Source organism: Marmota monax, unplaced genomic scaffold, assembly GCF_021218885.2.
Source record: "Marmota monax isolate L192 unplaced genomic scaffold, Marmota_monax_Labrador192_F-V1.1 WCK01_AAM20220418_F8-fsc01106, whole genome shotgun sequence".
In the NCBI taxonomy this organism is placed as follows: Eukaryota; Metazoa; Chordata; class Mammalia; order Rodentia; family Sciuridae; genus Marmota; species Marmota monax.
This window is the reverse complement of record NW_026694885.1, coordinates 86,229-98,319: the sequence shown is the minus strand read 5'-3', so window position 1 is coordinate 98,319 and position 12,091 is coordinate 86,229. Positions and strand designations below refer to the sequence as shown.

Here is a 12,091-nt window from a genome sequence, read left to right as displayed (position 1 = left end):
GTGCTATTTTCTTGGGCTTAATTTTTTTTTTTTTTGGCAATGGTGGAGATTCAACCCAGGGCCAGGCTAATGCTAGGAAAGCATGCTACCATTAAGCCATGTCCCTAACCCTCCTTGGGCTTGTCTTCATTTTACACATTTAAAAAATGCTTTTAAAAAATCAACAGGCAGGGCTGGGGATGTGGCTCAAGTGGTGGCGTGCTCGCCTGGCATGCATGCGGCCCGGGTTCGATCCTCAGCACCACATACAAACAAAGATGTTGTGTCCACAGAAAACTAAAAAAATAAATATTAAATTAAAAAAATCACCAGGCAGTGGCTGGGGATGTAGCTCAGTGGTACAACACTGACCTAGTATAAACAAAGCCTTGGATTTGATCCCCAGTATACAAGGAAACAAATCACTGTGTATTACTGGTATATTTTTAAATGCTTGAAATGAAAAGGAAAAAAAAATCCTTCTAATTTTATAAAATTTACCATATATTACTCATGCATTTATAGAAAAAAATGTTTGTGGGTCTGAGGTTGTAGCTCTGTGGTAGAACATGTGATTTACATGTGTGGGCGCTGGGTTCAACCTCCAACATAAATAAATAAATAAAGTGACAAAAAATGTGATAAATAAAAAATAAATACACAAATCAACTTAAGGTGTGGGGGTGTAGCTTGATAGTAGATCACTTGCCTACTGTGCACAGGCCCTAGTTTTAATCTCCAGCACCAAAAAAAAAAAAAAATTGAAATGAAAAGGAGAGCAAAACGGAAATGCAGTAGTTTGCTGTATCAGGGCCTGGCCCTCTCTGGAAAGCTGGTCTAGAAGGGCTCCAAGGGAAGATGATTCTAGGAGAAATCCCAGTGCAAACACCCAGAAGACCATTGTGAGCAGCAGACATGATTAACAGACCTCTGAGAACCTCCCACTCCATCCTTCCTGACTTAGCACTCCCACATTATCAAAGTGAGTATTGCACAAAGGTGGCAGCAGCCCCAGGGTGAGCACCAGCTCAGGGCGTGGGGAACTGCAGGGGGTATTGACCAGCAATCTCCTGGTGAGCACTGGTACAGGTTTGGAAAGGGTCCACCAAAATCTCATGTCCACCTGGAGTTCCAAAATATGAGCTGATTTGGAAATGATGTCTTGGCAGATGTAATTAGTTAAAATGAGGCCACTGTGGAGTAGACCCAGGCCAGCTGCTGGAGGTCAGAGGCTGCTTTCCTCTTCCTGGAATATCATATGGTCAGGACTTGAAGATGACACCTGAGAAAGTGGTTAAGTGGAAAGAAAAGGGAGGAGAGTCTCTGGCCCAGGTAAGTGGTCGAGACAGAGGTTTATTAGCATGAAGTGTAATGTTGGCCGGAATTGTGCCTCAGTGGTAGAGCACTTGACTCCCAAGTGTGAGACACTGGGTAAGATTGTAGTACAACATGAAAACAAATAAAGGCATTGAGTTCATACACAACTATATATATGGAGAGAGAGTGGCAGTGAGAGTGAGAGTGAGAGAGAGTGAAGGAGAGAAAGTAAGAGTGAGAGTGAGTGAAAATGAGAGAGTGAGAGAGTGAGAGTGTTAGAGAAAGTGAGAGAGAGACAGAGGGAGTGAGAGAGAGAATGAGAGAGTGAGATAGTGAGAAACAGTGAGAGTGAGACTGAGAGAGAGTGAGTGAGAGAGAGAGTGAGAAAGAGTGAGAGAGAATGAGAGAGAGGGTGAGAGTGTTAGAGAGAGACAGTGAGAGACAGAGTGAGAGTGTTAGAGAGCGAGAGAGTGAGAGTGAGAGAGTGAGTGAGAAAGAGTGAGATAATGAGAGAGAGAGAGAGAGAGAGAGAGAAAGAGAGATTGATTTATGTCATTGGTTAGAGCATCCTGAAGGAATCCATTTTCCAAGGAAAGAAAATGGGGGAAACTGTTATCGGGAAGAGGCCACTACTATGGTCCAGGACCAGGTTTAGGGTGTCAGCTGCTTGGCTGGGGGCTGCCCCTGTTCTTGTTCAGCTTCCTCCTTTGCTCTGGCTGGGGCTGTCTGTGGACCTGCACATGGTGCAGGTGGGAGTTTCTCCTGGGTGCTGTGCACATGGCTGCTGCTGGAGCCTCTCACAGCTTTCATGGAATGTGTGTGTGTGTGTGTGTGTGTGTGTGTCCATCTCTCCAGCATCTTGTGTTTACTACTTGCTGAGTGTCAAGTGCCTTGTCACAGTCTGAAAGCTGCCTCTGCCTGGGCTTCCACACAGGTGTGTGACATTCACACAAATGCTTGGCCCTCTATTGCCCTTTGAGGAAATCCCAGAGCCTGTGAAGCACCTTGTGATGACACCTAAAGCAAAGGGGATTAACTTTGGCACAAGCTGAGAGACAAGGACTGCAAAACTTGGTAAGGGTTGGGGTGGGGTGAAAAGATTTGTAAAAATGGGGTTCCTGTGCAAGGATCCCAGGGGAAATATTGTAACTGTCCCGACTTTGGGTTGCCTGGGTAGATGGAACTGCCCTAATGCACTTTCATTTTTTTGCTTTTTTATGAAAGGATTTTTGGCTGGTTTCTGTATTGCTGAAAAGAAATGGGGTATTTTAAATCACTTCCATGACCGTACATGCTCACGTTTCTGTACCAGTATAAGTTATTTATTTATTTATTTTGGTACTGGGGTTTTAACTCAGGGGTGTTTAACCACCGAACCACATCCCCAGCCCAAGGGTATTTCTTTTTGTATAAATCAGAGACAGAACTCATGATATGGATAGATGGATAGATAGGTAGAGTGGGAAGAGAGAGAGAGAGGGGGAGAGAGAGAGAGAGAGAGAGAGAGAGAGAGAGATAGAGAGTGAGAGAGAGAGAGAGATGAGAGGGGATTTTTTTGGTGGAATTGGCTCATGTGATTTTTGGAGGCACAGTGTCCTGCAACAAGCTGTCTTTGGGCTGGAGACCCTGGGATGCTGGTAGTGTGGCTCAGTCCAACTACAAAGGTCTTAAAACCAGGGAAGCCAGTGATGTAATTCTCAGTCTGAGGTGAAGGCCTGAGAGCCTGCGGTTCTGCTGGTGTAAGCCCTGGGATCCCATAGCCAGAGAGTTCTGCTGTCCAAGGCTGCAGGAGGAGAGTGTTTTCGGCTCCAGCAGAGAGACAAAAACCTTTTTCTCTGTTTCTGCTCTGTCTGGGCCCCCAGTCAATTGCATGGTTCCACGTGGAGGGTGGAACTTCCCCAGTCAATTGCCAGGTGCCCACCCACATGGAGGGTGGACTTCCCCACCTCTTCCACTTTGACTCACAGGCCATCTCCTCTGAAAGCGTGGAGACACACACCCACAGATATGCTTTCCCACTTCTCTAGGTATTCCTTCATCCAGCCACACAGACACTAAAATTAAACATCTCCCCTCTGTGTGACGTGATCTTCTCCTTGTAGGGTGGACATATTTCCAGTCCTCCTTCCAGACTCACTTTGTCTCCCTTCCTCATGAAATTTTCCTTGTATTTTTCCCTCTCTCAGTCCAAATTAGGTCCCTTTCTGCTGTCCTGTGATGCTCTGTGCTGATTTCTACAATCCTCACCTCTCTGAGTGCAGAGGTGTGTGTGAGGAAATTGCTCCACCACTGAGCTACATCCCCACCCTGTTATCTTTCCCTGTATATCCAACTTGTAAAGACATTTTCAATCTGTTTTCCAGTGGTCAAATCCCTTTACATTCTCACCTGTTAAGTTTTCATTTCATAATGTGTGAGATTTCTAGTTCCTCCAGTTGGGATTCCTACTTTCTGCTGTTAAGTTTTCAGCCTTTTATTTGTTTTTGCAGAATCACAATAAATAAAGGCTGTTTGCAATTACATAAAACTAATGAAGCTTGCACTGATCTTTTAAAATGTGAAATAAAAGCTTAAAATCACCTATAATCAGAACACCCTAATTATTTTTCAAAAAATATCACACATGTGCACAAAACTGCAGACACCTGACTTTAGGAGATACCATTAAAAACAAATAGTCTACTGTTGGGCCAATGGGTACTGGGATGAACCCACAGCCTTATGTGTGCTAAGCAAGGGCTCTCCCACAGTCACACCCCCAGTCCCTGGGTTGTTTCTGTTTTTAAATAAACATTTTCATTTATAAGCATCTGTAAAAATAACAGATCCTGTGTACCTTTTACTCATTTTTGCCCAGAGGTAATATCTTGAAAAATTATAGTTCAATATTACCAAGGATGACACTGATACAGTCAGGATGCAGAGCATCTCCATCTCTATCCCTTCAGGGTCAAATTCAATGGCAGTGAGTCTTCAGGCAGCCAGTAGGAGGCACAGGATCATTTGCAGAGGCGCATAGCCATTGTGTTGCCACCCTACGGCCGCTAGAGGTTGCCAAGTCGCCATTTACTGAAGCTGGAGGGATTCTGCAACAGCACATTGCTTCAACAGATGAAACAAAGAATGGATTACAAAATATATAATGATTTACCTTGTCCGATTCCAAACTGCATGAATGTCACCATATCAAATCGGAGGGATGACTTTTCAGTTTTCAGTAATAGGGCTCATGCATACTTCCAAACAGGAAAGGCATAAAAGAACATCCATAATAACTGTTAGTAACCAGCAATGTTCCCAAGTAAAGGTGATCAGTCAGGAAGCAAGGACTTTTAACGTTTAAAATAGTGGAGTCCAATGCTATCCTCCCATCATTTCAGAGCTGCAACAATGAGACACCTTCAGTCCTCAATCATGTATTTCTGACTTTTTGATAATGCACCAAGGATGCCAGCTTGGGTAGGGAGTGCCGGGAGAGGGGACCTTGACTTAGGATGAGTGCGATCCTTGATGTATGTGATGGAGAAGTACTTCAACCTTGATTAGCCTTGACCAGCCTTCAAGCTCCTAGAGTATTTGCTTTTAAAAATGCATGAGACATAGATGTGTCACAGAGCACCAATAAAGATAAGGTGTTTCAAAAAAGATAAGGTTCCTGAAATACTGAATTGTGATTGAGAAGGACCTGCTTGCCTCTGGAGGAATGAGCTTCCTGAGCTGAGGTTCATCATGGAAGCTTTGACAGGTCCTCAATTTGTGAAGGCAGAGAGAGCCCATGGAGGCTTATTCTGACCTGAATATTCTGTGTGCAAGAATCACAAACCCTGTTCCCCTTCCTCATCATCTCAGCCCCTTCACACACTCAGGTCTCTTTCCAGAGGCAGAGGGTCCCCTGGACAAGAAAGAATAGAAAGGACAAGAGACACCTGTCCTCTGACACTCAGGAAGACACCACAGCTCTCTGGCTGCGGGTTCTGGTGTTTTCCTAACGGATCTACCAACCAGGGCCAGGTCAAAGTTCAACTCTCTCTAGATTTCACCACTAAAGACTTGGTGAGATAAATCATGGGAAATAACTCAACATTTAAATACTGATTAGGGCTGGGGCTGGAGCTCAGTGGTAGAGCGCTGGCCCAGCATGTGGGATGTTCGGAGTTTCATTTTCTGCACCGCATATAAATAAATTAAAGATCCATTGACAACTAAAAAATATATTTTTTTAAAAATTTAAATACAGATTAAATGTAAAATAACCCTGGACCTTTAGTAGCCCCTGGTCCTGTTCTTTAAGCCTCAAGTGGACTTTCTTTTATAGCTTTAATCCACTGATAATCAGACTTCTATTTCAAACCATGAGTGAATACACACACGTGCACACACAGAAATATAGATTTTGCACGATCTCATTTGTATGTGGAATCTTAAGTAGTCGAACTCATAGAAGTAAGGAGTCAATGGTGGGTGGTAGGATCTTGAGGAGAGATAAATGAAGTGATTGATGTTGGTCATAGGGTATAAAAGTTTAGTTATGCAAGATAAATAATTTCTGGAGATCTAATGGTAGCTATAGTTGAGAGTATCAGATATTTGAAATTTGGCAAGAGGGTAGGTCTTGAATACTCTAACCACACCAAGGAAGAAAATGGTGACTATAAGAGGTGTTAGGTACGCAATTTAGCTTGTTTGTGATCATTTCTGTAGTATGCATGCATCAAAACATCAGGTGGACTGCCTTCGACATACACAAGGTTCATTTGACATTTATACCTCCACAAAGATGTTTGAAGAACAAAATAGTAACCAAGAGCCTGTAGCATATGGACATGTGTGAGAGGAAGGAAGCAAGCCCAACCATTCTCAGGGAATGGATGCCATGCCCCTGGAGAAGGTCCCTCGAGTTCGGGGAGAGGGGACCTTGACTTAGGATGAGTGGGATCCTTGATGTATGTGATGGAGAAGTATTTCAGCATGTGGCAGAGACACTGAAGATTTCTTTGGGAAATCAGAGAAACAATTGAGGGAGAAGTGGGCTGTCTTCAAGATATCAAGAGCCTTTAGGACAGAGCCAGGAATAAACATTCAAGGGAGATTGTGACCATCTCAAGAGGGAGAGACAGCAATCTTTTGGTTTAGGATGTCAATATTCTTAGAGACACAGTAATAAGGCCTGGAATAGAGGTGGACTCAGGGAGAAGCTGTGCAATTTCCTGCAGTGTTTCTAGTGCTTGTGCATCATCCTCTTAATATGTTACTTTTTGTGGGCAAGGGTGGGGGCCAGGTGCTCAGGCTGTATTGTTCAGAATGCTTCTTTTGTATCTCAGTGGTGTTTTAGTTAGCTTTAAATTTTTTTTTTCTGCTGAGGCTAAAAAACCCAAGAAGAACAATTTTGAAGGTAGATAAGTTTATTTGAAGGCTCATGGTTTCAGAGGTCTCAATCCATAGAGAGCTGGCTCCATTCTCAGGGGTAGAGGTGAGGCAGAACATCATGGCAGATGAGTGTGGTAGAGGGAAGTGGCTCAAGACATCATACCAGGAAGCAGAGAGAGAGACTGAGGTCAGCTCACCAAATATATACTCCAAAGGCACGCTCCCAACTGTTGTAGGGACAGACGAGGCAAGGCCCTGAAGATAGCTGGAAACAGTTTTATTTGGCTGCAGCCAGGTTCAGAGGGCACAGCTTTTGCTGTAATCAATCAATCCCCTGAACCCCGAGTTCAGGGAGTTTCAGAGTTTTATACCCAGCATGTAAGGGGAGGGGCTCAGAAGTTCACACTCTGCAGAAGTTCATATAAAAGCAGCTTTTTCTTTCACCGTTCTGGGCAAGTTAACCCTTCAAGGACAACACCTGAGAAGGGGAGAGCTTCTTCTCCCCTTTCTTTCTTCCCCCTGCCAGCTGTTACCATGGAGCCCAATTGGTCACTTCTCTTATCATAAAAATGTAGACATCTCTGTGAAGCCCAGCTCAAGGTCAGAGACCTTGTTTACACATTTCTACAAACTACTATACTGGATATATTTGTGAAAAATTAGTAAGGGTGTGTCCTGTACCTGAAGTGCTGATAACTTCCTGGCCAGTGGCCAAGTAAAACAGGGCAACATGAAAATAGGAAGTTTATCTACATTGGACTCTTTTGCTGACAGTCCTAAAATCAGCCATGGTGAAGAGGGCTTTTCTGTGGAGAAAGGGGGTGCCACTTCACAACTAAGTGTTAGAATGGAACTGATACATGGATCCTTTTTGTAGATGCTTCATATTTCCCCAGGCTGAGTGGGGTTGGGCAGGGTGGTTCTTCAGGGTCCCCTGTGACTGTCTTCCTAGGATGATGCAGGTACACCCTGCTTGGTGCAGCCTGTCCTTGTGTTCATAGCATGTGTGTGTGACAGGTAGAATGTGCATGGAAACAGTGCCACAGTGCACATGCCCATAGCTTCCATCATTCCTGATGTGTGTAACCTTATTTGTCTCATCTCCCCAAAGCCAGAAAGTGTAATCAGCCTCTCTTAGCCCCATGAATGTGGAGGGAGGGGTGGGTCACCTAAGTGAATGTGAGGTGCTCTATTAGAATGGGCTTGGATGAGAGCCAGGTGAAGGCACCAGATCCTCAGAAACGGGCATGGCATCCTCAGCCCTGCCTCCTGATCAGACAGGAATGTTATTTCCCAGAGGAGGGAAGTGTCTGGCTTGAGTTTACACAGCGATTCAAGGAGAAGCTGAGTCCTCAGTTGGGATTAGATTTGTCCCCACACTAGAAATTCCACAACTTCCAGCATCGTAGGAGCATAGGAGAGTGGTGTGTGTGTGTGTGTGTGTGTGTGTGTGTGTGTGTGTGTTAGAGAGAGAGCAAGCAAGAGAGGGAGATAGGGATCTTCCTCATGCAGATTTAGAAACTGTTGAGAAAGGAATGAAAATAAGAGCCCTTCATTCTCAAATTCCTGGAACGTAAGCAAAACTCAGTCAATGGAGAAATTAGACTTAAGTGGCTTCCATATTAATATAGCAAGACAGGGCTGGGGTTGTGGCTCAGTGGTAGAGTTCTTGCCTAGCATGTGTGAGGCACTGGGTTCGATTCTCAGCACCACATTGACAACTTAAAAAAAATAAAATGTAGCAAGACAAAAATAAATGAACTCACATGGTTTAAATACCAAAAGGAACTGGCTGGAAGTAATTGATAAATAGGGAACATGTAGGTGACATTCATGCTTCACGTTATTAATGTTGCTATCAGCCAGGCAAAGGAATGGATTCAAGCTGTCCAGCTGCATTGGAGGGATTCCACAAACCTGGAGTGAGATCCAAATATGCAGAAAATTAAGTGTGATAAGATCCAATTTTTTTTCTTTTTTTTCCTGTCATCTGCTGTAACAAACATCTGAGATAAATCAATTCACAATGAGAGAAGGTTTAATTTGGTTCATGACTTCAGAGGTTTCAATCCATCATCTGTGGACCCTGTCTGTTTTCCATATATCGTGGCGGGAGTAAGTGGCAGAGGAAGCCTCTTGTATTGTCAGTCTAGGAAGCAAAAAAGGAAAGAGGCTTGAGTCATAAAATCTCCCTTCAATAGAATGTGCCTAGTCATTTGAATTTTTTCCAGTCACTACTCCCTCTTAGTGGTACCACCATGTCCTGCACGCACCTCATTCTGGTGACAAGACTGAGATGATTAAAACACTTGGGCCTTTGGGAGCACTTACCCAAACATTGGCACTATCCTCAGTGGCATCCACAGACCACCATGAGAAGAAGGCATCACTGCCAGACCCCTCTTTTAAAATAACGACAATTCCTAATGTGTTGTGTACATTTTTATTTAATTTTGTATGTTACACAGTGAGAAAAACAGTGGAATATTCATGAGATGCTGATGTTGAGGAGGGAGCAAACCAAGTGAGTCTGAGCCAAAGCCTGAGCTAAGACATATATCTTCTGTTTGTTAATTTCATTTGTGTGGTTCTTGCACAGTAATACCAGTTTCTTTCCATTTTTTGAGTGCACTTCTTGAGGATGACGGTACATTCATTTCATTGTTGTGATCCAGGGTACGGACAGACCAGTAGTGCCAACCAAAGCTGGTGGGAACAGCTCTGGCACTGCCCCTCCATCCTCCAGCCCTGCTTTCTGCCCCAGTGGGATGCCATTGTCTTAACAAAGTGGTTTCCTGGAAAGCAGGGCCTGTTTTTCATGGCTTCCTGACAGCAGGAAAGCCTGAGGTAAGAATTGGGGACCTCTACAGCATCTTTGGGGGAAGACTTCTTCTTGCTCCCTCTCCACTTCTGGGGTTACAAACCCTCAGCTTCTTGGACACAAGGCACTGTGATTGGCAGTAAAGAGAGAGGAAGAGGATCCGGGAATTCTGTCCTGCATTTCCTCAGAAAGTGCATCTGGGGCCAGTTCTGCCCATTTTGTGGCTCTCTCGAGGAGATTCTGTAATCAGTAGTCAGCTCTCTGTGGGCTCAGCTTCTGCATCCACAGATTCAACCCAACCCCAAACGAAAAATATTTGAAAACATATTTGTGTCAGTACTGAACGCATTTAGACATTTTTTGTCGTTATTCCATAATCAACATACACTTTGATAACAGTTTCAAAACATTTACATAAGTAACTTAAAGATGATTTAAAGTATTTGGAAGGAATATTGTGAATATGACATGCACATTCTTAATAAATTAAATAAATTCAATTTATTTAAGGGATTAGAGCATCTTGTGATTTTGATATTCAAGGGGGTTCTGCAGCCAACCCCCCTTGGATACTGAGGAGGGATAATGGGCATTGACTGATTGTTAAAAATCAGTGTCCCCTTGCTGCTCACTATTGGGCATTAAAGAGTTGGTGGCCAGGACCCCACCTGCTGGTTGCAGGGACTAGATGGTGTCCAGGAGGGATCCACCTACAACAGAAGTGATGTGCAGTAGGGAGAAGCCAAGTTCAGCATCCCCGTCCCCACTCCCTCTTACCCTCACTATCCTCAGTACAGGGAAGCCTGTCAGTCAGCCTCCTAGGTCACCAGATCCCACCACTGGTGTGTCATCTGAAGAGTGTATGTGAGGGAGCCCTAACCAGCTGGAGGGTGCTACAGAGGATCCAGATGTGGAGGAGACCTTTCAATGGGGGAATTAGAGTGGTCAACTAGGTAATGAGAAGTGCAGAATGGTGGTGGGGTGCATAGTGAGAGGGAAGGCTGGGTAGGAAGAAAGAGAAATCCAACCTACCTACATCCAGAGGCAAAGACCTGTGGAAGTACAGGTGTGCATCACATACCAATATTTCTGTCGGTGATGGGCTGTGCATAAGACAGTGATCCCCTAAGAATATATTGCCTGGTGACATCAGAGCCATCTAACCCTGTGTAAGTACACTCTATGGTGGTCTAAGAGGATGAAATCACCTAGTGATATATTTCTCATAGAGTCCACATTGTTAGGCCATGCCTGAACCTATGAAATTAGGAATGTCCTGCATTTCCCCAGAAGGTGCATCTGGGGCCAGTTCTGCCTATTTTGGGGCTCTCTCGAGGAGATTCTATAATCAGTAGTCAGCTCTCTGTGGGCTCAGCTTCTGCATCCACAGACTCAACCACGAGAAATTTATCCACGAGTCAATTTTCCAGCTGAGGATTGCCTTTTCAATCAGCTATTCTGAAAGAAATTTTATTTTGCAAATCTCTTTGGTTTTTATTACCTCATTAGGTTTCCATATTCACTGTGGAAGGGTTTTAACTGATGGGGAAGTCAGGCCCAGAGAAGATGTGATGAACCCAGCCTAATTCCATCTTAAGATTGGGAGCCATCTCGTCCCAAGGTCATGAAAAGTTCATTTCTGTTTTACTGTAAAATACTAAGATTTCTATTTGGCCTGATCACACTTTGATGTTTTAAACTTGCTTGGAGCTCCTGCCGGTGCTTTGAACTTACCCATGCCTGACTCTCCCTGACCAAATAACAATCCTCCTGAAATTCCAGCTGCTCCTCATTAATTTTGATGTTGGAATCTGAGTTTACTCCCTGCCTCGAGATATTAAGCCATGTAGAATATTAACCTACTACCTGCCCTTATATTCACGCTTGCCAGAACCCTGTCAGCTGTAAACTACCAAGATATCCACCTTTGTAACTTTTTGGGGTTATAAAAACCTCCCTGCTCTTAGACCAGATGCTGTCCTCTGGTCCTGCATTTGGGTGAGGCAGTTGCTGATCAGGTCTCCTGTGTATACAATATAAAATTGCTTTAATTTGGTTTAAAATTGGAGTCAATGGTCTTTTCTTTTGTCGTGGGTTCAACAGAGAACAGTGAAGCTTAATTCATTTCACTCCAGCTCCTGCCGCAAAATGAGCTTTGTAAATAAACTGTTTTGGAGTCTTGGGTGTCACTCAGTAGTAGGTCAATGTGCATGCATGAGTCTTGGGTTTGATGTCCAGCACACTTCATATAAACTATTTTAGAATCTGGTTTACATAAAAGTTGGAAAGACAGTAGAGTGCCCATATGTCCCAGAAACCCATCCAAGAGTCCCCATTGCAGTCAGCTGCCATGTCCCCTTAGGCTCCTCTTGGCTCTGACCTTCCTTGCTTTGAATGGCTTCACCGTTTTGAGGAGCAGTGATCAGGTATTTCATAGAGTGGCTCTCAGTTGAATTTGTCTGATATTTTTGTCATTATTGGTCTGGGGTAAGGGGTCTTGAGAAGGAAGACCACAGAGGGGATATGCGCTTCTCCCGTCACATGGAGGACATATAGGAGCCCCGTGACACATCACCTTAATGTTGACCCTGATCCCTGCATGAGGTC

The 12,091-nt window shown here is 44.1% G+C and overlaps 1 long non-coding RNA gene across 3 annotated transcripts in view; it reads left to right on the top strand.

Annotated features, from left to right (window-relative positions):
• The first annotated feature begins 383 nt into the window (after window positions 1-383).
• The window catches only part of LOC124080737 (uncharacterized), a 95,945-nt gene continuing 84,237 nt past the window's right edge, over window positions 384-12,091 (top strand). Inside the window, exons 1-2 of one of the 3 annotated variants that reach the window (XR_009225149.1) lie at window positions 384-1,311; window positions 2,231-2,370. This is a non-coding gene — a long non-coding RNA (uncharacterized LOC124080737). Of the gene's footprint in view, window positions 2,371-2,856; window positions 11,106-12,091 lie in introns of those variants that run through there. The other 2 variants (XR_009225148.1, XR_009225150.1) reach the window with 2 other exon arrangements.